This window comes from Coloeus monedula, assembly GCF_965178545.1.
Source record: "Coloeus monedula genome assembly, chromosome: 1".
Lineage (NCBI taxonomy): Eukaryota > Metazoa > Chordata > Aves > Passeriformes > Corvidae > Coloeus > Coloeus monedula.
The window spans coordinates 117,099,854-117,122,038 of NC_138781.1; the positions used below are offsets into that span (position 1 = coordinate 117,099,854).

General features: G+C 40.8%; 1 pseudogene across 1 annotated transcript in view; it reads left to right on the plus strand.

The window, feature by feature from the left end:
- LOC309574542 (chloride channel protein B-like) overlaps window positions 1-22,185 on the plus strand; it is a 79,625-nt pseudogene that overhangs the window by 9,888 nt on the left and 47,552 nt on the right. Inside the window, exons 6-12 of the transcript in view lie at window positions 854-950; window positions 3,620-3,859; window positions 7,155-7,349; window positions 8,536-8,558; window positions 17,403-17,455; window positions 17,917-18,106; window positions 20,266-20,430. The product of the transcript in view is annotated as a chloride channel protein B-like (transcript). The remainder of the gene's footprint in view (window positions 1-853; window positions 951-3,619; window positions 3,860-7,154; window positions 7,350-8,535; window positions 8,559-17,402; window positions 17,456-17,916; window positions 18,107-20,265; window positions 20,431-22,185) is intronic.

A 22,185-nucleotide genomic window follows, 5' to 3' on the forward strand; every position in this document is an offset into this window, starting at 1 on the left:
AGGGTTAGCTCTCCCTTTTGGTTTCTTTTGTTTTCTTTGCTTTCAGACATTTGTCTCCAGGAGCTCAGAGACTGCAGCTGTGATTTCTTTTTTTCCTTTGTGCTGGGTTGGTAACAGTCATTTGTGAGCCAAAGAGTTGAATCATATTTCCATGAATAAAGTCATCACAGTATCAACGTGATGCCTTTTCAAAACATAGGAATTAAGAGCTAGTTTAATTTAATTTAGTTGGAACCCTCCACCATTTTTATTAAACATAAACACACGTAAGTTGCTAAAAGCCTCTGAGAGATTTATTAAGGCTCCTAATTTAAGTCTTGTAGAAAAGTCTTCCAAGATTATACAATGAATAGATTTTTCATTCCACTAAGGGTTTAGATTTTTTCCCCCCCATTTAAATGTAATTTGAAGTGCTGCCTGGGAACACACTGTAATAATTTAAATCATCACACGTCTTCTGTTAGAAGTAGGGCTGTTCTGGCTGCCATGGTTGTTAACCTGGGAACAGATGACTGAAATGATGGGCTCTAGTCTGATGTGTCACCACACTAGAGCAGACATTAACATGCAATTCTTCAAAGGCAATTCATGGGCAACCATCATAACACTCTTTGGAAAAGAGACATTTAAGTCTCTGAGTCAAGAACCTGAAAGTCTTTAGTAGCTTCCTCCTTTATGTCAATGGGACTTTGCATGTTTAAAAGATGTGTTCAGCATTTTCCATGTTTAAATTTGTTGAAACCAATCTAGCTTTGCTGCTGCATGCCAGCTAAGGCTCTGTCCTCCTCTGCCTTTAACTGATTTATGAATAATTTACCAAAGAGTGCTTTCAATTATACAACATCACTTTTAGTGCTCTCCTGGGTCATGGCCTGAGCCAGCTGCAGTTGGACACCATTGGCATCCACCTCCCGATCTTCACCAGGTTTTGGAATTCAGCTGATAAGCAAGTGATAGGCAGAGATGTGGGGCTCTGTGAGGGCCATCCCATCACTGCCCTCAATGCCCCAGGGGTGTCTGGTGAGTCACTGGTGAGCCCATTGCATCTGGAAGGGAAACGGAGATGCTGCACCAGCAATCTTTCAGCGTTCCTGCTGCCTGTCACTTTGGAATGGGGAAAAAGCCACCCACTCTAATTAAAGGAAAGTTGTTTAATTAAACAACTTTAAAATTCTTTAATTAAAAGAAAGTTCACAAGTTGTTTAATACATTAATACAGAAGACCTTTTCCCATTGCTTTCTGGGTTTTATAAGGAGGGAGAAAAATGTGAGAGTTTTACACCTGTATTTTATCCTTAAAATAACGATGCTGTCCCAGGAAAAAAGAGATTATGGAGATTTCCCAATGTGCACAGGGAGTCCTTGATTTATTTTTCGAGTTTTGAAAAAGTAAATTGTTTGTGACACTTTTTTAGTCTGGCTCTTCTCTGCTCAAATGTGTCTATGAGATAATGCTGGTAAACTCTCTCTTGTGAACAGTTTACTGAAATTATTGAGATTAATTTCCAGGAAATGAATTTGCAAATACTTTATGTCTTCTGGATGGTATTTATTGTCATGTTGACATACAAAACCCTGTTTGGTGTTTTAAAGTAAGGATTAAAAAAAAAGTATCCCGTGTGTTAATTTCCTCAAGAAATAGAATTCAAATGAACAGTCACTTGTGAACTACCTGTAGCTTACAAGTAAATAAAAAAGCATCAAAGGGAAGGTGTGGGATCTCCTTTGCCTTTTGCCTTTGAAGATCAGTCATTTAAATAAATCTGAGATGTGCTGGTTAAAAAAAAATTATACTCATGGGAGAAATCAGCAATTGTGGTAAGAAAAGAAGAAAAAAATGTTTGTTTTGCTGTGCAGGATCCACTTGTAGTATAACTTGAAAGAAGCACTATCTTGCAGTCAGGAACTGTCCTGGGGGAAGCAGGTTGTGTGGAAGTCCTCTTCACAGAGAGAGTTGTTGCTGAGCAGCAGAGACAAATGTCAGTCTAAGTGAGACTTCACTTCTTTACAAAGACCAGGATGACAAAATCCCACTCCCCTGGTACCTTCTGGTGCTGAGTAGGCTCATGTGATGTACCCACTCCAGGTACAGTCACAGGCAGAGCAGTAGCTCAGCAAGCATTAGGCTGTTGAAGGCACTTAAGGCATTCCTCCATGGAGGAGCCCTACTGGATGTGTTGGAAGGGTCCAATTTCAGGGCTGATACCACTGGTGGGACATGTAGCATGTACAGCTGGCTGGAGCAAGAAGATGGGGCTGTCCTCAGCTTTTACTGAGGTGTGCAGTACCTCTTGAGTTCCCTGCTGCTGGAAACAATGTCACTGGGAAGGTACCACATGTAAGTAACAATCTATGCACAGAAGTGTCTTAACCTTTGTGAGCTGGGAAGTATCAGACATGAAGTTACCTGTGTAACCTTACTGGTGAGCTTTGTTAAGGGCTTTGGCACATGACCTCTTTATTTTTTTCCTTTATTTTCTCTCCATTATGCTCACTGCCACCTGTCCATGTACCCATAAAACTTGTGAACGCTATGAGAAGTTAAAAGGGCTTACAGATGTTCAGAGATTACTCTGATGTTTGGTTTTTTTCTGAGAACTTGCTGTTTGCTACTATTTAAAATACTCAAGTGTTTTTTACACTCATTGACTTCAGCTGGTACCGAATTCTCAGCATGTCTACAAATTACCCCTGAGGTGTCAGGTAGCACATCCAGAGGATGCAAGTTTTATAAGCTTTTGAGCACTATTGATTAGTTCATTAGATGTATCAGCATCACTCCAGTAACCCCCACAAAGGCTGGACTTGAGTCTATTTTTCTAAGACAGAATTCAAGCATAATTTTATTTCCTCCTTCTAAATCCTTCCCTCTGTTTTGTACACTGTGGCCTCCTTTAAAAATGTAACATTTGTCTGATGCAGGATGTTGTTTTAATAGAAAAAAACGAGTGTTTGGGAAAGAAAATTATGTTGTGTGAGTGAAAATATATCATATAAATGTTTAAAGGAAGACTGTCCAGTAATGCCTTTTTTACAATACTATAATTATTTTCCTCCATCTTTTTCCTCCTTTTTTTTCCTTACTGGAACTGGCTCACAGTGCAGATCTCTGCTATTTGAGCTCCTAGTGCTGCTTACAGCAATGGAGTTGCTCCTTGGGGCATATGCGGGCTCCACACCTTTACAGGGAGGGAGACAAGGCATATATGTTCCACGTGGGTTTCTCGGGCATTTACAGACTGAGGCAGCATGTTGAGCCTTCAGGCTCCAGGACTGTACTCTTATTCTCTAGTGAATCCCATTTTTTCACTGCAATAGTTCACTCCTGTGAGTGCACTGTTCCAGGATGGGAAGTGGCATATCTGCCTGCTCTTGGGCTATTTGGTGCTAGTTCAGCAGCTCACTATCACATGATACCCGTGGTACCCAAATGATGCTACAGGGCTGAGGATTTTGTCAAGACAAAGATGTCTGAACTCACATCCTAGAGATGCAAGGCACTAAAATAACCCCATAATGTACCTGCAGCCTTTGAGAGGAAATTATGTTTATGGTGGTTTTTTCTCCTCTTTTTTACCCCTATTACCCAAATTTTGTTTCTTCTACCTGTTGCAGGCACAGTTTCATTACAGCTGGTGCAGGAGCAGGCATAGCTTTGGTATTTTGTGCTGTCATTGGCAGACTCTTGTTCTTCTTAGAAGAATTGGGATATCAGGCTGGCCTGAAAAACCTGCTGCTGCTGCTGCTGCTGCTTGGTGGCCTGCATTTTCACCATGCTTTTACTGTTCTCTTCTTTCTATGGGTTTGTTTACAGGGGGCATTTGGGATTTTTTGAAGCAGAGAAAGAATTCTGCTATGGGTATGTACTGTGCAGATGTGTGAAGAAATAGATGCAGGGGGTCAGGCTTGCCTCATTCAGTGTTTTTGCTGGGGGAGTATTAGGGAAGGGGGACTGAGAAGGGGGAAAGCTGGGATACGAGCAGTTACCAGATCAGTGGGTGTGGAAGCCTTCGGACTTTACGCCTGGAAATCACTTAAATACAACACAGATTGTTTTGTTCTAAAGTATAGCAGACAAAGCATCTACTGTTTGCTTATTAGCTATTCATAGGGTAATTTTCCTGTGTTGGTGCTGGATAGAAGAAGATACTTTGAAGTAAAGGAAAAAAGCAGAGAAGCTCTTAAATAGGCTGTCCTCTCCCTCTGTAGCTGGCTCGAGCTCTCTGTTGTTGCTGCCAGCCTTGCTGTACTGTGCCCCTGTTCCTTGGTGCTTACAGATTAAACATTTGAAAAGATGCAATCACTGTTTGTTCCTAGTTGCAAAACGGAGGTGACCTTCAGTCTCAGCTGCCTTTGCTTTAGTCTTTCTGGCATGACACAACTTTTTAACCTTATGTCCACCTAAAAGTAGTTGCTTTTATTTTCATGTCTTTTATTAATTTTTATTGCTCATGATGATGATTATTCAATAACAATGTGCAAGTATCAGGATCTTCACTTCTTCTGGCCTGAATACCCTTCTTTGTATTGACTTGGAGATCAAGTAGAGAGCTGGAAATAAACTCCTGGCATTCTGAATCCCAATCCACTTTTTGCTACTTTTTAATACAAGTAAAGTAGTTGTCTGATTGCTTTCATTTATCTCTGAATTTATTCTGGCTTGTATCACTCTAGCAATGCAGAAACAGAAGATTGTGGCATTTTCCACATGTAGCTATACCTTTGCTGGGAAAATGGGCAAAGTTTTTTGTGTGCATGCTCCCTGACATATTTGCTTTACCACAAGTTTAGCTGGGGAAAGCAGAGAAGGCATTGGGTTTCCACCCAAATCCTTTTTGTGGACTAACTCATAGTACAGGTCCCCAAACAGCTGCAGTTACACACCAAGAAGATAAAAGTTTGTGGCAGAAAGGTGAGACTCCGTGGGCAGGGAAGAGGTCAAGCCTTCTGAAGCCAGATTCATTGCTGAAACCAAAGCATTGTGTAATGAACAGCTGCATGCACAGGGGAAAGTGGATTCACTTCAGTTGTTATTTTACAATAAAGTTTGCTCTTTTAGCACTCAGTTGAGGATGTTTTCTAAAAAGAGCAGTGGATTCTGTCTCCTTCTATCGTCTCTTAGTGTTACTAGAGGGAAAAGTTAGTTAAAATTATTAACAACATAACTTCAGGCAGGGTTCAATAAGGTTTTGGCTCTCAATGTGGTACAGATAAGTAGAAACATTTTCATTTCACTGAACATGAGGCTCAGGGGAAATTTTGTTCCTCGTATTTTTTGTGGCATTAACAAAACACAGTTTACGGTGGATAAACTGAGTTGAAAGCTTGTGGGTTATGTTTCTCAAGAAATGATTTGGTTTTTTTTAGTTTCATTCTACCTAGCATAATGTAACTAGGGGAATTTATTGTACTCCGGAGCATGAGATTTTCAGGAAACTTCACTTTATTTTTACATAGACCATAGGATTAATTCTAAAGGTGAAACTTGCTCTGTAGGTACCATTTTTTTCTTGATGACTGGCCAAAGCTTGTGGTTTATATTACAACAAAAACAAAAAGTATACCATGCCACCTTTCATTTCCAGCCTGTGGAGTACTCTAGACTTTACCTTCACTGCCACACACATACAGTGTAATGTGCATATTTGACTTGAAAGCAAATATCTCAGTATATCTTTTCCTTAGAAAAAATGGAGGTAGGAAGAAAAAACAATAAAATCACATATGTCTATTTTTAGTTTTAGTGCAGGATTGGAATTAAGTAGAATATAATGCAAGATATTTGGATCCTGAAGTAAATAAACCAGATTTTTTTTTCTACTTCAAATTAAGCTCATTCCCTCTGAATTCCAACACCTCAAATATTAGATCTCTTTAAATCCTTTGGAAAAAGATGGATTTTGTTACAGCTATTGGTAAAAACAACATTATTAAAATTTTGCTTAGTACACAGAGTACCTACCTAGGTGATTGTTGTAATTCTGGTTCTAAGGCATGATATACCTTGAGTCTGTCCCTACTCCCTGTGAGTGTACATGTGGGTGTTGAGCGTCTGGTGCCTAGGAATGGCTGCTGGGATTCTCCCTCTTCCAGACCCACTTTCTCTGTCTGCAGCACCCTGTGGACCAGCTCTTTAAGCCTGGATGTATTTTGACCCTGGCATTTTTCTTCCCAGGAAATAGCCACCCGTGTTTAGTACAGCCACCTGGTGAATTTGTTAAACTCTAGGCTATTTGTAGCAAGAACAAGAAGAAGATTAAGAGTCAACAAGAAGAGAAGAAAGGAGAAAAAAGAATTTGAACAATAAGAGGACCTCAAGCTTCATCAATTTAAGGCAGGCTGACAGCTGACCATTTGTCCAGTCCACTAACCCCAAGATTATACCAGATTAGGGTTTTTTACAGGCAACTCTTGGCATGAGATCTTCCTGCATCTTGGCAGGTAGCTTTTTATGCATTTTATGATCTCTTACTCTGTTCAGATCCTAATAATGACAAAACTCTAACCCTGGGCTAGGGAAATAATATCCTCACATCTTTTAACAGATTATCACTGACCTGTTGACCCCGTTTTGTTGCCTGGAAGATAAAATTAAAACGTGATATTGCTTTCATCCTTGCTGCTTGCTGAGGAGTCAAGCAGAAAATTCAATTACTATTACAGCTGCCAGATTATGTTCTGTTCCTGTGATCCGTTGTTCTGCGAGTCGTTCTAGCTCAGCCTGAATTTCCACAGTTTTACTTAAATAAATTTACTTTTAAATGATCTCAATGCACATGGATGCAGATTGACACTTAAGAAATGAACATTCAGCAAAGCTCTGATTCAGCAAAGTCTTTTGAAGTGCTCATTGAAGCCATTATATTGTGTTATTTAGATGTAACCCCAAGTGCTGAGTGCCAGTGGTAAGTGCAGTACACCATAGCTTTCTGCTATGTGTGCTGACACCAGTGTCAACCTGCGTGGTTCCACTCCTGTGAGGAGTGCAAGAAGAGATCGGCTTTAAATGAATTAGCTGAGTTCTTTAAATCAAAAGGAAAGATTTATTTCCTCTATGGAAATTATTGAGGTATCAGGTTTTGTGAGAAAGGATGCAATAATTCATGTCACTGGCAGGATGCTCAGAACATTTTTTACTCCTTTCTCTGACTCAGATTAAGAACTTGCTGGACATGAACATCTTGGCCTTCATTCCAACCATCCTCCTTGGAGTGTTCAGAGGTCTTCTGGGGGGTTTCTTTTTTCCCCTAAATTTAATGATTAATCAATTATGTATGCAGCTCTTTAATTCAATTCCAAAATCATCCCTTAGAAAAACAAGCAACCTGTTGGAGACTGTGCTTATCTTTGTAAGTAAATAATATGGTTCTCTGAATTATCTAACATTTACAGTGACTAATGAGGGCAGGTCACAAATTGCTGGATGGAAAAGTGAATCTGACCTGCTGGTACTTAATAACGTGCAACAGAGTAAAGCAAACACGTGGATTCCCAAAACACAGATATGTATTTAATGTTGGTAGGTATATAAGAATAGAGAAGATGTTTTTTTATTTGTTTGGTTTGGTTTTTATGCTTGAAGTATTTTACCTGTGGAGTCGCTCTCCCACTGCTGTTCTACTCTGATTACATTTATCAGCTTAGTGACATGTAGCAGTTGTGTTGGTGTGCTTTTGCATTTATTTGCAATCTATGGAGAGCTCAAATGTCCTTATAAGACATGACGGCATGATGGATTTACATGTAGGCTTTGGAGTTTCCATTTGATATCATATGTTTTTGGGGAGAGTCATGCTGTTGGAAAAAAAGGCGTATAGGCAAAGTGTTCCTGTATTTTGAACATTTTAATGCTTTTCAGTTTTATGCTTTGGTTGTTATGAAGAATATTATGACCTTAATAATCCTATAAAGACAAGCTGAGAGAGTTGGGGTTGTTCAGCCTGGAGCAGAACAGGGTCTGGTGAGATCTTAGGGCGTCTTCCAGTACCTAAAGGGGAGTGCAGAAAGGCTGGAGAGGGACTTTTTACAAGAGCATGTAGTGACAGGATGGGGGGAATGGCTTCAAACTGAAAGAGGGCGGGTTTAGATTAGATATTAGAAAGAAATTCTTGACTGTGAAGGTGGTGAGACACTGGACAAGGTTGCCCAGGGGAGTTGTGTATTCCACATCCCTGGAAGTGTTCAAGGCCAGGTTGGATGGGGCTTTGAGCAACCTGTGGTCTAGTGGAAGGTGCCCCTGCTCATGGCAGGGGTATTGGAACTAGATGATCTTTCAGGTCCCTTTCAATGCAAACCATTCTATGATTAAATGGGAAGAAAGAAAATCTTCAGAACTTTTCTACTGGGCTTTCAGGAAATTGTGCAAATTTGACATTCTCTGCAAGTTTCTTTAGTGAAGACCTACTTGTTGTAATTTTTCTTTATTTCCATTATTTTTGAGAAATTGTTTCTGAGGAGTTTTCCGGTCTTTTAAAGTGTTGAGATCTTTAGGGAAATTGGTGCACATTGAAACCCCTTTCTTCTGCCCTCTTGTAGGCAGACTTGCCAGTACGCTTTATGTATGCCATATCTGTTTTTAATATATCCTGCTTTCTCTTCTCTCCCTCTTGGAGTGGGGGTTGCTCAACTGTAGACCAAGGAGCTGGCCACCTCCTCCCATCAGCCCAGACATCCCTTCAGCAGCTTCCACTCAGAGCCAGAAAAAAATACCTAAGTTTCAGGGAAAGACAATCACCTTGACTGCATCAACAGCCTGCATGATACTGGGAGGAAAACAATTAATATTTTAAATATGAGAGAGGAAACTTTTGGAGCTACAAGTGTAAATAACTGCAGGTTGAGGCACGTGGCCAAGTCTCTGCAAGCTCTCCACAGACTGGTACAGATCCACGTTTCCCATTGGTTTATCTCTCCGTAGGGTCAGAAGGAGCGCATTTCATTTAGTCATTGGAGGTTCTGTGTGTGCTCTGGCAGTCCACCACCTCCTCTGCCTAGTCCTGCTCTTGGTGTCAGAGCAGCAGTCTGCTTTTTGGGTTCTCTGTTGGCACATCAGAGGTGAAATCTGACCTGGGTAGGAGGAAGAGGAGGAGGAGGGATCCTGGTGAAAGGACTGTGCTGCAGCATGCCCGTGCTGTTGATGACAGCTGAATTTCAGCTCCTCTTAGTGGCAGGATGCTGGCATTTCTGTTGGCAGCTGTGTTTGCTCACCATCTGCGGAGGGAACACACCCCGATGAAGCTCTCTTCTAGCTTTTTGCTTCCAGGTTTGAAGGAGTGAGTAAGGTCTGTAGGGAAAACAGGATTTCTCAGCTTTAGGGAGAGCCTTTCCCCTGCGCAGCCTTCTCACGTTTTGCTACAGCTTCGCTCCCCCATCTCGCTGCAGGTTTGTGCCTTTGTGCCGTTGAGAATGGCAATGAGATGTCTTAACTAAAATCCAGTTTTCAATCCAGCAGGACGAGGAGCGGAGTCCGGTGTGTGACTCCCATTACTCTTGTGGAAATGCCATGGTTTCCAAAGGACCTCCGTTTGCAAGAGGTCGGGTTTGTAACAATTATTGTTTTAACAATTTGGAGCTGGAGTGCTATGTTTGACAGCCATTTCCCCTACCACTGGGAAACCTTTGGCTTTCTCATGGTGCATTACAGAAACCTTGCACAAACTGCTTAAGCACATAAAAAACACTGCTTATTACTCTCTGGAATAAAAACCAAAACATGCTTCAACATAAGCCAGTAAGAGCCAGTACGTTAGAAGACACTGCAGAATTAAATGTAAGATCATCTAGCAAAGATTTAGTGCCAGACATAAAGAAAACACTAAGAAAACTCCTAAGGGTTATTTTATGTTGTTTAAGAGTGGTGTCTTGCTGACTCCAAAAGTTCACGGAGTGGTTAGCACCTTGCCAGCTCATACCTGAAGATGGGAGAACAGCATGTGTTTTGTAGGGCTGTGGTGCTTAAAGAGCTTTTCTGTATATACATTTTTGCCTTAATCCTGTATTTTTTTAAATTCTGCTTTTTTTTTTTTTTTTTACCTTAGCTCTGTAGCATGAACTCTTATTCAGAGTGTTTTTCCTTTTCTGTTAGCTCTAGAAGATCCTGCTCAGGTCACAGTCCTTATTTTATTATAACTTGGCAGAAAAAGGCAGGAAAGAAACTGTTTGATCTGAGAGAGAACCATACCTTTTTTTTTTTTTTTAATAAGCTCACATAATGAGGCAGCTGAAAGAAACTATGTCACAGTGACTTTAACCAAAAATAATCTTGTATAAACCAGTTTGCATTTAAACTTGGAAAGAACCCATCACAGTATCTTCCACACCCACAACATAACCCAGAGTACCATTCCTTTGACTGGAATTGAATATCTAATCTTCAGCCCATAGATTAGACGAAGCTGTCTTCTAAGTGCCCTTCTGCCCCTTGGCCTGCATTTGCTTCTCCTCAATTCATCACCTTTCTCTCTGTGAGGAAATCACAATGTAGATAATGTTTTTCCAAGAATCTGGCAGAGCTATCTTTCTTTTTCTATTTTTTTAAAAAATCACGTTGACTAATGCTTCTCTTCCAAAAGCTCAGTGTTTCCATGGGCAGGGTGGACAATTTAAGTATTTATATGCGTATATACTTAATATATAAGCTGTCAAAACTTTAAGAGGATACTTGAGAGGATTATTTTCCTTTCTACCTAGCTGTGAAGATAGGCTACTGCTTTAAATGTGTAGCCACTGGCTCCAGGCTAGCTGTCCTTCTAGCTCCCTTTGGACTTTGGAGTTTTGGCAAAAAGTTGACCTGGGTTTGAACTGTCCCAGAGTCAAGTTCTCAAAACCAAAACCTGACCTAAGCTTTGTGAGGACTGAACTACTCCCAGTTTCATCTGTCTGTTGTAGATGTGTTCTGCCCATAAACTTATAAATTTTGAGATACAGGGAAACAAAGGCTTGAGATACAATAATCTAACAACTCGTCACAACTGCACACAGCTGAATCTTGGCTTAAAGGTTTCCATAAATGTACTATCTGAGTTGCTTAATAGCTGTCCACAGAGGGGATGAAACCTTGTGCTTGGAAAATATATTATTACTCTGGTTGTGTGTTCCTGTAATTTTTCTCCAGAAGTCTACTGAAATATTTTCTAAATATTTTTTTATTTTGGGCGTATCTTCATTTGTATAGAAATGTAAATTAATCTCAATTAAGATAAAAACATGAACATTAGATTTGAATGAAATATAACTGTTATACTGAACATATATTATGATGAAAAATATGCATCACTGAAATGCAGCGCAGTCATCTCATGTAACAACTCCCTTTTGGTGAATGCAAAGCAGCCGGTGAAAACACCTTCTGCTGTGTTCTATTCCAAATGTTTTTGGTTTCATTCATGTTTACATCAAAATGGACATATGGAAAACTAGAAGGATCTGATAAAGTATCTTCAGCTATTTGGATTGCAATGTCTGTGTCTCCACCATGTAGCATCTAATTAGCTTTAGGCTTTATAGCCTAGTATTGCTAGTAAATCTAGGAACTTCTTTCTGTTGATTAACTGAGTATTAATCCTTCCATAACACCCTCATGAGAGAAGGGAAGCAATAAGTTTGCAAGTTAGAAACAAGTCACTGTTTCTAACTGTTCATACTGACCAGGGACTTCAAATTTGTGTAAACGGGGAGGAATTCAAATTGAAACAGTGGACCCTTTCTGACACACAGTGAAATTTCAAGTTCCAATGGAAAAAACCTTAATGAAAGATGCACAGATCCCAAGTCCCTGCTGTGCACAAGTGGCAGCCTGCAAAGAACTCTGCATATGGCTGCATCTCCACCACCTGCCACAGTGCAGGGTGGGCAAGCTGGCTGTGTGTAGAGCATTCCATGTGCTCCAAATCTTCCTGGAGGTACCTGTGCTCTCTGGTGGCCACAGTCAGAGGCCAATTAGCTGGTTGGAACAGTTGGGTCCCTAAAGTTAGACTGGACAAATCTAGGCCTTAGTCATTGCATATGAGCAAATTTGGGATACGTGGGCAGCACAAAAGGGCAATTTTCTTGTGGTAAGAGATGGCATTAGTGGGATTAGACACCTTTCTTTCTTTACATCTCACAATGGACTGTTTACTTAATGCCTGCAGGTATGTATGACAACTATTAGAGTATATTTTCTGTATTTCTTTCCTTGCACTCTTGTCCTGAGTGGGAGAAACTGCCAGATGAGAAACAACTCAGAAATGTAAGTGGGGAAGATCACCATGAGCATATCTATGTGAATACAATTATTAACCATGTCTTCCAGTTAGCTGTTAAAAGGATTTCAGATGGAAAAAATTCAAAGGTGTGTCAGACCTGAGTACTTAAAATGAATTCATGTAGAGGCAAAAGTCACACTTAATCTTTTAATCACATTTAAACTTTTCCAGTGAGAGGCATTTGCCGACATGTCATAATAAGGGGAAAAAAAGGAGAAAGAAAAAAATGAAAGGGAGCTAAACATCTAAACCAGCATGAAACGTGGCTGTATGTATTATACAAGCTCTTCTTCAATTTGGAATCCTAATTCTGATTTACAAAATGTACAGGCCTTGTAGATAGGTATATAAGTCTATAGGAGACCGGCTGTGCTTGAACTGGAAATCTGTAATGGAAACTGATGAAAAATCTTTGTTATTCTCCGCTCCAGTTGGCTGAGGGACATGATTTGATCAATCCTCTCTATGGGAACACAAATAGGTAAACACAAACTGTCATCCGGGAACTTAAAATGGCAAGTATTGTGTTAATAAAGAGGCAGGGAATATGTGGCTGAATGGCTTGGGATTTTGTGGTTAAACAGCTGAAGAGATCCTTGAATCTGATACGGGCTTTGCAGTTCAAGTGTCTTTCTTGAGAAATACATATGAGGAATCCAGAGGAACTAGAGAAAGAATTGCTCAGACCGAGGTTAAATGACTGCTTGACTTCACAGCCATTGCAAATGGCCACTGCCAGCTTCTAGTTTTACAAATTCCTAAGTTTGTAAAATGTATTAATTTGTCCTTCCATGTGGGCAGCATGATATACACACTGCATAAAATGAACTGTAAATACTGACTAGCTTGCCATTAGTGACCGGACTCATGTCGTGGTTTAGGAATGGTATTCCCCAATTTAGTGTTCCCATTAAAAACCAGAAGCCAGTCTCCTCCCCTCTCTGGTGGGAGAAAAAAGGCAGAAATCACAGATTGAGATAAGAACAATTTACTGGAAATAGCACTGAGATAAGGAAACAAACAGTAACAGCAACAACAGTAATAAAGATATACAAAGAGAGGGTGATTTACATACCAAATGCTCAGGAAGCCCAAGACAATGTAAAACAATGGTGGACAGACCCTCTGCCTGCCACGCTTCTTTGAAGAAAAAGAGCCCCTCACCCCTGTCCCTGGCCACGATATAAAATGGTATTGAATTCCACAAGGTCTTGGCCACACCCCCTCCCACTGATCTGGGCCGGAACCAGGACGATTCCAAACTGCTTATTTAAGTATATAGAAAGCAGACATACTTTCCTGTGCTTGCCACCGATTCTAGTCTGTTATTTGACTTGCAATACTTGATTCAGTATTGTCTGCTGTAACATGTATTTACATTTTCTTTATAAAAGCAGCCTTTGTCACTTAGTACCTGGACTTGGTACCTATGGCTATTTGGGTTGCTACAGGAAAAGCCTTTTCCCTCACTCTGACTTTTTTTTTGTTGTTGTTGTTTTTGGTTTTTTTGTTGTTTTTTTTTTGTTTTGTTTTGTTTTGTTTTAAGGACTAAATGCTTGCAAAATGTTATTTTTCAAGACAAGACAATTTTTTGCTGTTAAGATAAAACATCTGAAACGATAATTTCATGGCTTTTTTTGTCTGTCTGTTTCTGAGTCAAAAATAGTCAGGCTGATCTAACCTAGAGGCTGGGGTCTTAGTGCCAATTTTTCATTTGGTGTGGCTACAAGTTATAAAGAGTACATCATGTTGAAACTGGATAGATCTGAAAGGAATTAAGCATTAAATTGTTCTGGACTTTGTAAGGTCATGCACCTGTGGAAGGTAGTGATGATGTCTCTAATAAGCTTGTAATAAGACTAAATGTGGAAAAGAAGCTTGTTCACTGTTCTCTTGTTCTTAGGAATTGAAAAAGGGAATTATGATTGCAGCTGTAAGACTTTAGTTAGGATCATTTAGATTTGGTTCATCTCAGCTTAATGTGAGATTATCAGTCAGTGCTCCAGAAGCTGATAAAAATCATTACCCTTTTGAGATCCAACAGATTAGTAATAAGCACCCTCGCCACTTTAAGAGATGGAATAAGAAGCAAATAAAAAAAATTGTAAGATGCTGAATTTTGCCTTGTGTACTGATTCAACTCAGTCAAGTGTATGGTTTTTCTTTTAAACTGTGATAGTGAAAGACTGTATCTCCAGATGGGGCTGTATGTGGCTATGCCAGTTTGACAGCACTTCCTTCTATCATAGCTTATCCTCACACATTTACACTGAACAGTGCTTTCAGTAGTGTTTTGTAGCTCTTCCAGCAGGCATTGATATTCCTTGGAGAAGGAGGAGTAGGAGGTCATGGGAAGGCAAGAGAAGGAGGTAGAGAAGCAATGGGCTTCTTTCATCAGCAAGTCTCAGTACTGCACATGTATCGCTGCAGTGTGGCAGTGCAGTCCTCCTGCTGCCACCAGGGAGAAATCTGTCTCCACCAAAGGCACTGATTTCGAACAGGAGGAGTTAGTGGTACAAAATCCTGTGTGTAAACAAGTCCTACACCTCCATTCTCTGTGCTTTGCTCTTCTTGCTCAACCATTTGTACTTTAATTGTAAAAACCCACTTTCTTCTGTTGTTTCTCTCTCAGGTATTTTGGCATTGCTATAAGCTTCAAATTGATTCTCAGACGTGCTGGTTTTTTGTGTGCATTCCTTTACTGGTAGCAAAGACATATGTATAGAACCTGATATAAGTGAGTTACACAATCATGTGGCTTCTAAAGCAGGGCAGACTAAGCAGGTTTTTATTCTTTTCTTGACCATTATGAATTTGGAATATATTCTTGTTTGAGAGGTAGGAGTAATGTAAAAAGCAAATACAAGATTGGGAAGTATCTTGTATCCCATTGGTTGCCAATCTGGAGTCTGGAAGAAATTTTCTAGCACTAGATGTTGGATACATTTTAATTTTTCCTTGTAGTTCTGAGCAGGGATCAGGTGGGTCAAATACCACAGATCTCCTGCTCTTTGTTCCAGGAACAGAGTTCATATTGTTACTGTTTAGGTTGTGGTGATGTCCAAAATATGCCAGCTGCTTTCCAGACTGGAAGAAGGAAGTTGTACCTGCTTGGAGAGTTCAACCGTTCCGGATGATAGAGATTGAGAAAGTGTCCAGGAACAGTAGAGCTGTACAGGAAGGCTGGTTGTGGTCAGCATGATAACTGGCAGTCTAAGCTGCAAAATGTTGAAATAACTGGTGCCAGCATTTACCAAAGGAGAGCTTAAAGAACTTGTGGGATAAACATCTTTTTAGGTGTGTGTAGTGGTTTGGTCTAAAATACTCATTACTGTTTATCTGCTGTGAGATAAGAATTAGGAGAAATGCAAAGCAGGAACCAAACTTGAAAGAATATAAAGAAGTTTATTAACAGACCTAAAAGAGGAAAAAAAAAAAAATACCACCTTCAGAACTCTCCTCTTCCCCCCACCTTCCTCCCTTCTCCCACTGACAATGTAAAAAGACAACCCTTAAGATGTTCAGTCTGTTTACCACTTCCATAATAACCTTGCTTAGTCCATTTAGAAAGAGAAGTCTCTTCTTGCTCATGCTATGAAAACATTATCACAACGAGACAGCTGCCCACTTCCAAATATTGTTCAGTCCATTTAGGAAGAGGAGTCTCTCTGCCTGCGTGTGAGTCCCTTCCCCCGACTTGCAGCTTTTCCCGCAACTGCTTTCGAGGGTCCACTCTTGAAGTTTCTTGGGGTACAATTTTAAGGTTGAGCCGTTCAGAAACAAAAACAGAGGCCCTTCTCCTTCCCTGGGAGCAAAGGATCTTCCTCATCTTCATCGTTAAGACTATCTCTGGGAGCATCTCTAGGGACTGAGGTTTCTCCTTTCCCGTTTGGAGCAAAAGTCCTCATCTGGTTCATCTCTCCCTGTCCAAACTTCTCATGAAATTACAGCTGCGTCAGCATCTGCCTATCTCAGTGCAGGTGCTTTTGCTTACGAGTTGAACACTCCACCCCCAATATCTTCATGAAATTACAACAGGATACTCTGATATATCATAGCTTCACAACAGAATTTCAGCTTTAAGCATCTCCTCTCTCTCTTCCCTCAGGTTTCAGCTCTTCACAGCAGTAAAAGGGTTAATCTCACCTCGGCCTTGCAGCTTTGCAGCTGGAATGTTGAATTTTCCTTATCGCAGTGGAGAGCCGAGCCGCTCCGGCTGCCCACGGCAAGGCAGTGGGGGGGGTTCCATGGCTGGAACAGGTCCATGGCTCCAGGATGGCCGTGGCCCAGCCCAGCCTGGCCCAAGCAGGGCCTGGCCGGGCCCGCTGGCCCCCACACGGGGCCTGCAGCCACCTGTGCCAGCGCCGGAAACGAGAGAGAGCTTGGAGAGGGAGTTTGCCTATTCTTAAATGTGGATCACAGAGGTGTTCACAACTTTAAGTGGCTTAGAGAATTGTCCATATTCAAACTGGCCAGCTGATAGGTTCTATCAGTTCCCAGAGGAAACTGTAAGCAGCCCTTAGCAAGGACGTCCCTTCCGGGACTATGCTTGCTAACCTATGACAGTGTGGTTTGAGTATAGCCTGTGCTGCTGTGAAGGGGGAAACCTCTAAGTCCTTCCAGCTCTCCATGGTGCTCTTCAGTGAAAAGCTGTATAATTGCAAATGAATCCATCAACTCCAAGTGCTGTGCTTATCCACCGAAGTGCTCCTCAGGAATGATCCTCAGGAATGATACATTCTTGGTCAGCTAATCCCATTTTGTAGAGTTACAATGTTCTGTGGGCAAAGCGGTCAAGGCCAGGCTATGGATTTTAATTTTTTTTTCTTGTTTTCTGGGTTTAGACAGCATAAAATAATTCCTGGTTTTGGGAATTTTAGGTTTCAGCAGCCAGACGATTATGTAGGGGAATATAAGCATTAGTAAACCAGATAGATTAGTAGAATAAATAACAAACTGATCTAGTAAACTAGATTTATTAGTTAACAAAGCAACTTAGTAAGGGAAAGTTGGCTTTTTTGTGTAAATAGACACATTCTGTACAGGCAGCAAGGCAAATTATATTCATCCTTTTAATAAATTTTTTTGGTTTTGTTTTTAATATTCAAGCATAAATCAGCTCAAGAGGGACATTTCAGAAACAAGCTATTCATGAAGTGCATGGATTGGTCCAGATGGAGTCAGATATTCTAATCAGGCCTTCAGTCAAGGTAAGGGGAGTTACGTGATTGATACTTGAGAAGAAACTGAAATAACTGGAGGGTGTATTGAAGCATATTTGCTCATAAGGTAGGGGTTTTTTTAAAGTAATGTAATGCTCCCATCTGATATATCAGAACTAATTGAGACATATGCTGGGAACATCCTGAGCTGCTACCTCTGAAAGGAAGGGGGGAAGGAGTCCTGCTGAAGTAGTCCAGTTGCCTTTCTTTGGCTTAAATCGCTGCAGTTTCTCCTTATTTAGATCAGGATTAACATCACACAAACCCGGCTGGAGAGAATATATATTCCTTGTTTTCCTGGAAGTGCCCCAGATGCTGAAGCTGTAATGTAAACTCATTGCATTCTTTTAAATAAGGTTTAGGCAAATGGGAACTACTACAAACTGCATTTTTGTAAAAGGACCTTTTAATGATTTGTATCTTTGCATGTCTCCTCCTCTGTGTTGCAGATGCTGTGCTTCCAGTTGAAGGTGGGAAGCAAAGGATCACATATACTTTTAAATGTGGGACTCATGAAGAACCTGGATACACATCCCTCTGCATTGCTTTGGTGTTTTATTTCATCCTTAGCTGTTGAACAGCAGGTTCTGGGGTTGCCAGTGGCCTGGTTATTCCTATGCTTCCCTTCAGTCCTGGTTTGTGCTTCCTGTACGAAAGGCCTGTGTCAAGTAGCAACAATCTGCATTGTAGGTTGAAACTTGGCAACAGCAAAGCACCAAGTGCTTGGAGGAGGATGTATAGGTAGAACAGGATGGTTTGCTTGGAAAGAGATGCTAAAATTGGGGAAAAGAATGAAGAAATATAATCTGAGAATAGCTGTGGAAGGACCATAGCCAAAACTGTGGACTTTCCAAGTGTAGATCTTTTGAATCCTTTGGGGATCCAGAAAGAGTCTTGGCTTCTGGCTCCATCTCTGTAACTGTAGGAATACGGGTTCAGATCCAGACTTTTCATCTGTTTCTTATGTACGTAACAGCCTGAACCTGAATCTTGGACATAACACCCTGAACTTTGGAAAAAACTGCTGTCTTTAGCTGTAGTTTTTAGAAAGTTGTTGTAGACTAGAGCAAGGTTCTTGCAGTAATGCTGTGAGGCTTAATGTTCAGCAAGCAAGGAGACTTGGCTGGAGAGTGCATAATGCCATTCAAAAATATTGAAAAAATATAAAAAGAATTAGTTGTGTGCACAACCTTCTGCCTTTGCCCTACCCCTGTGTATTCACCTCCTGCCCTCCCCAAAATATTGTCTAAATCAATTTTTAATATGCAATGTTTGTTGAAACGTGGTGTACTTGGCTGAATAGATATAGATAGTTAAGTCTATCAGTCAGCACTCATGTTTTTGACCTGATAACCTGACTTTTATAACCATTTTAGAACTACATATAGTTTTAAAAACCATTCCAGAACTGTGTTCATCAATCAAATAGATCAGTTGCGTGAATAAATGGGAAAAAGTTGCATAATGGTGCAAGAAGATGCTCCTCAAATCATAGAATCATAGAATATCCCTGGCTAGAACGGGCCCACTAAGATGATCTAAGTCCACGTCCTGGCCCTGGACTGGAGAGCCCAAGAATCACACCATGTGCCTGAGAGTATTTTCCAAATGCATCATGGACTCTGTCAGGTTTGGTGCTGTGACCACTTCCCTGGGGAGCCTGTTCCAGCACCCAACCACTCTCTGTGTGAAAAACCTTTTCCTAATATCCAACCCTAAACCTCCACTGACACAGCTTCAGGCCATTCCCTCAAGTTCTGTCACTGGTCACCACAGAGAAGAGATCAGCGCCCCAGTGCAGAGCAGAGCAGGACAATCCCCTCCCTTGCCCAGCTGGCGATGCTGTGCCTGATGCCCCCCAGGACAGGGCTGGCCCTCCTGGATGCCAGGGCACTGCTGACTCGTGTCCAACTTGCCAGTGACCCCTGGGGCCCTTTCTGCAGCTCTGCTCTCCAGCCTCTTGTTCAGCAAAATACAACACTGGAGAATGCGGGCATCGATCCCGCTACCTCTCGCATGCTAAGCGAGCGCTCTACCATTTGAGCTAATTCCCCCATGCACAGTCAGAAGAGAAATAACCATATAACATATATCATAAAAATGGCTGTAGTATGAATAATAATAATAATTCACCATTTCTGGAAAGTGAAGGTACAAATCCAGTTCCTTGTCTGACACTTGAGTCTGTGTATCTAATTCCTTGCATGTGGAATGGAATGCTGCGTATCGCATCAGCAATTACCTGCACAACTGTGCTACATTTTGGTTTAGCTCTTCAGTGTAGGTTAGTTTGAAGACTCCTGGGTTCTCTTCACAACTTCATTCCTGGTTAGTTTTGGGCAGGTCATTAGTACCTATTGGACCTTTCTGCCCATTTCTTATATGACTGTAATATTTTACTTGTCAGGTTTATGGGGTGAATGCAGACTTAATTTTGAGAAATTATATAAGGCTGAAGTTCTAGAAGTGAGGCCTTTTAATCTGAAATACCCCAGTGTGTATTCTGTGACCTCTACTTTTGACTTTCGCTGTAAGGTTAATTCTCATTTTGCTTTGAAGGACATGAAGACAGACATGCTGTTAGTCCTTTTTCTTTAAAGTATGGTAAATCCGTCAGCTTCGTGCTTGTGATTGGCATTAAGCAAGTGTTCATACTAAGGAAGGTTGCTAGAGCTTTTTGTGGGAAAGGGCTCTCTACAGAAGCTTACAAAATTAATCTGGGATGAACAGAATATTAAAGGATTTCCAGAAAACACCATCACTGGCAAAAGGTTTGCTCTTTTTCTTCTTGTATACAGGTACACAGGAGCTTTGTATGGCAGAATAATAGGATTGATCCTTGTTTTTTTTTTTTGGTGTTCAAACTAATGGAGTATGGATTGATACAGGTCTTTGCTGCCACTGGAGCTGCCTCATTTTTCAGTGGTGTTTTAAGATTAACCACCCCCCTCATTGTGATGATGGTGAGTATGTTGAGTTTTCAAGTATTTTTGTAACCAAGGTTGAGTTGAGCTTTTGCTGCTGCAGCTAAATAAAGCACTGGTGTCCCATGCACATTGAACCAGAGAGAGAAAAAAATTATTGGCCTGGCTGTTTGTAGTTTGCCTGGAGAGGGTTTTTTGTTTTGTTTCCTTTTATCTAAGAACTTTTACCTGTGGAGTGTAAGTTTGGAAATAACACTTTGACTAAGAAATCTGACCATCTCTTTTCCTATTTTTAAATCTTTTGAGGTTGCAGAAAAGATAATGCCTTCAGTGGTTTACCGACAAGAAAAGGGATGTTTCTGCTGGGTTACAAAACAGTAGCAGGTCGCACTGCTTGCCCGAATTCACTTCTGTGGGGGATGAGGGCCTTCTACAATTCACCTTTTAATGCTGGGTTTGAGTATGGCTGCCTGGATGGAGTAAGCGAAGGATTTACAGTATAGGCAAGTGATCTAATGGGAAACCTCACAGGTCTCTCTGGTCAAGTTATGCCTCATAGATTTCAAAATTTTGGGATTCATTAGGAACACATTTCATATTTCTGTTTCCCCCTCCTTTCGTAACAGAACATCTTGAGTCTGCACTACAATGCTTTCCAGTCAAACTTCTGAAAGCTAAAGTACTTGCAAATAATAGAGAGGGTGTTCTTTGCTCTCCCTGATTGCAACACCTGGGGACAGTGAGCTGTAAGGCGCAGCTGAAATTCAGCTTAATCAACAGACAAGTGAAGTTGAGGTCACAAGGGGGAGGTTTTCACCCTTCCATGGCAGGATATTCAAGGCCTGTGAGTATTAGCGTGTGTGGAAATTTCACCCATGACTAAACCCAGAATTGGCTGCCCAATGGGTTTTGCCCAAAAGTATCTCATTAAAATCTTTGCAGATGTCAGAATTCACATGGAGTGACTAAGCCTGGATTTTCCCTCCTAGTACGCTGTTGCATAGTGTTTGATAAAGTAGCTGTTTATTGGCACTCACACCAAATTGGGTCCATGTTAGTGATAGGTTGTGTAAATTGTGTAGGAAGCTTTTTTTTTATGTTCTAGCTTGAAAGGTGGTGTGTGACCAAAAAAACTTCTATTGTGAAATAATAATTAGATTGATTATGGAAAAAGTACTCCTTCCGTGTCCTCTTGATGCTTTAGCACTTACTTATCCATTACGTAAGTAAGTAAAAATGGACTCTGCTATTTCTGCTTCTGTAATTGCTGTTATGCACATTTTGGATGTTACTGTGTGAATTGTAGGCCAACTACTAAGTCTGTAAGACTTGAAGGGGGAAAAGTTGATGCCTGAACACTAGATGTAAGTTTTCTGAGAACCCCAATTATGACTAAATGTAATGTCTTTTCCAAAGTAGGCCTGGATTTTCTTGTAATGGCTCAATATATTTTAATTTAAGTATCATTTGTAAACTATTACTTTACAGTATTTCTGCAGATACAAGTCTTTAGTGGCAAAAGCAGTTGATTGACATTTTCCTCAGCTCACGAGGCTGTGCTTTATCACAGAGAAGAGAGAGGTGATTATATGCCAGAACACTTGCTGGTCTTGGACGCCAGAACTGCTTTTCATTCAGCTCCAGTACAGAGGAAATGTCTACATTTTATTTTCTTCAGTTTCTCCCTACCTTCCCCACTACCTGTACTTGTTCTCTGTTTTGTAAGTGCCTCTGCACATACCGCGTATGCAAAACAATATCTGGAAACTCTCAAAGAACTGTAGGAAACCGAGT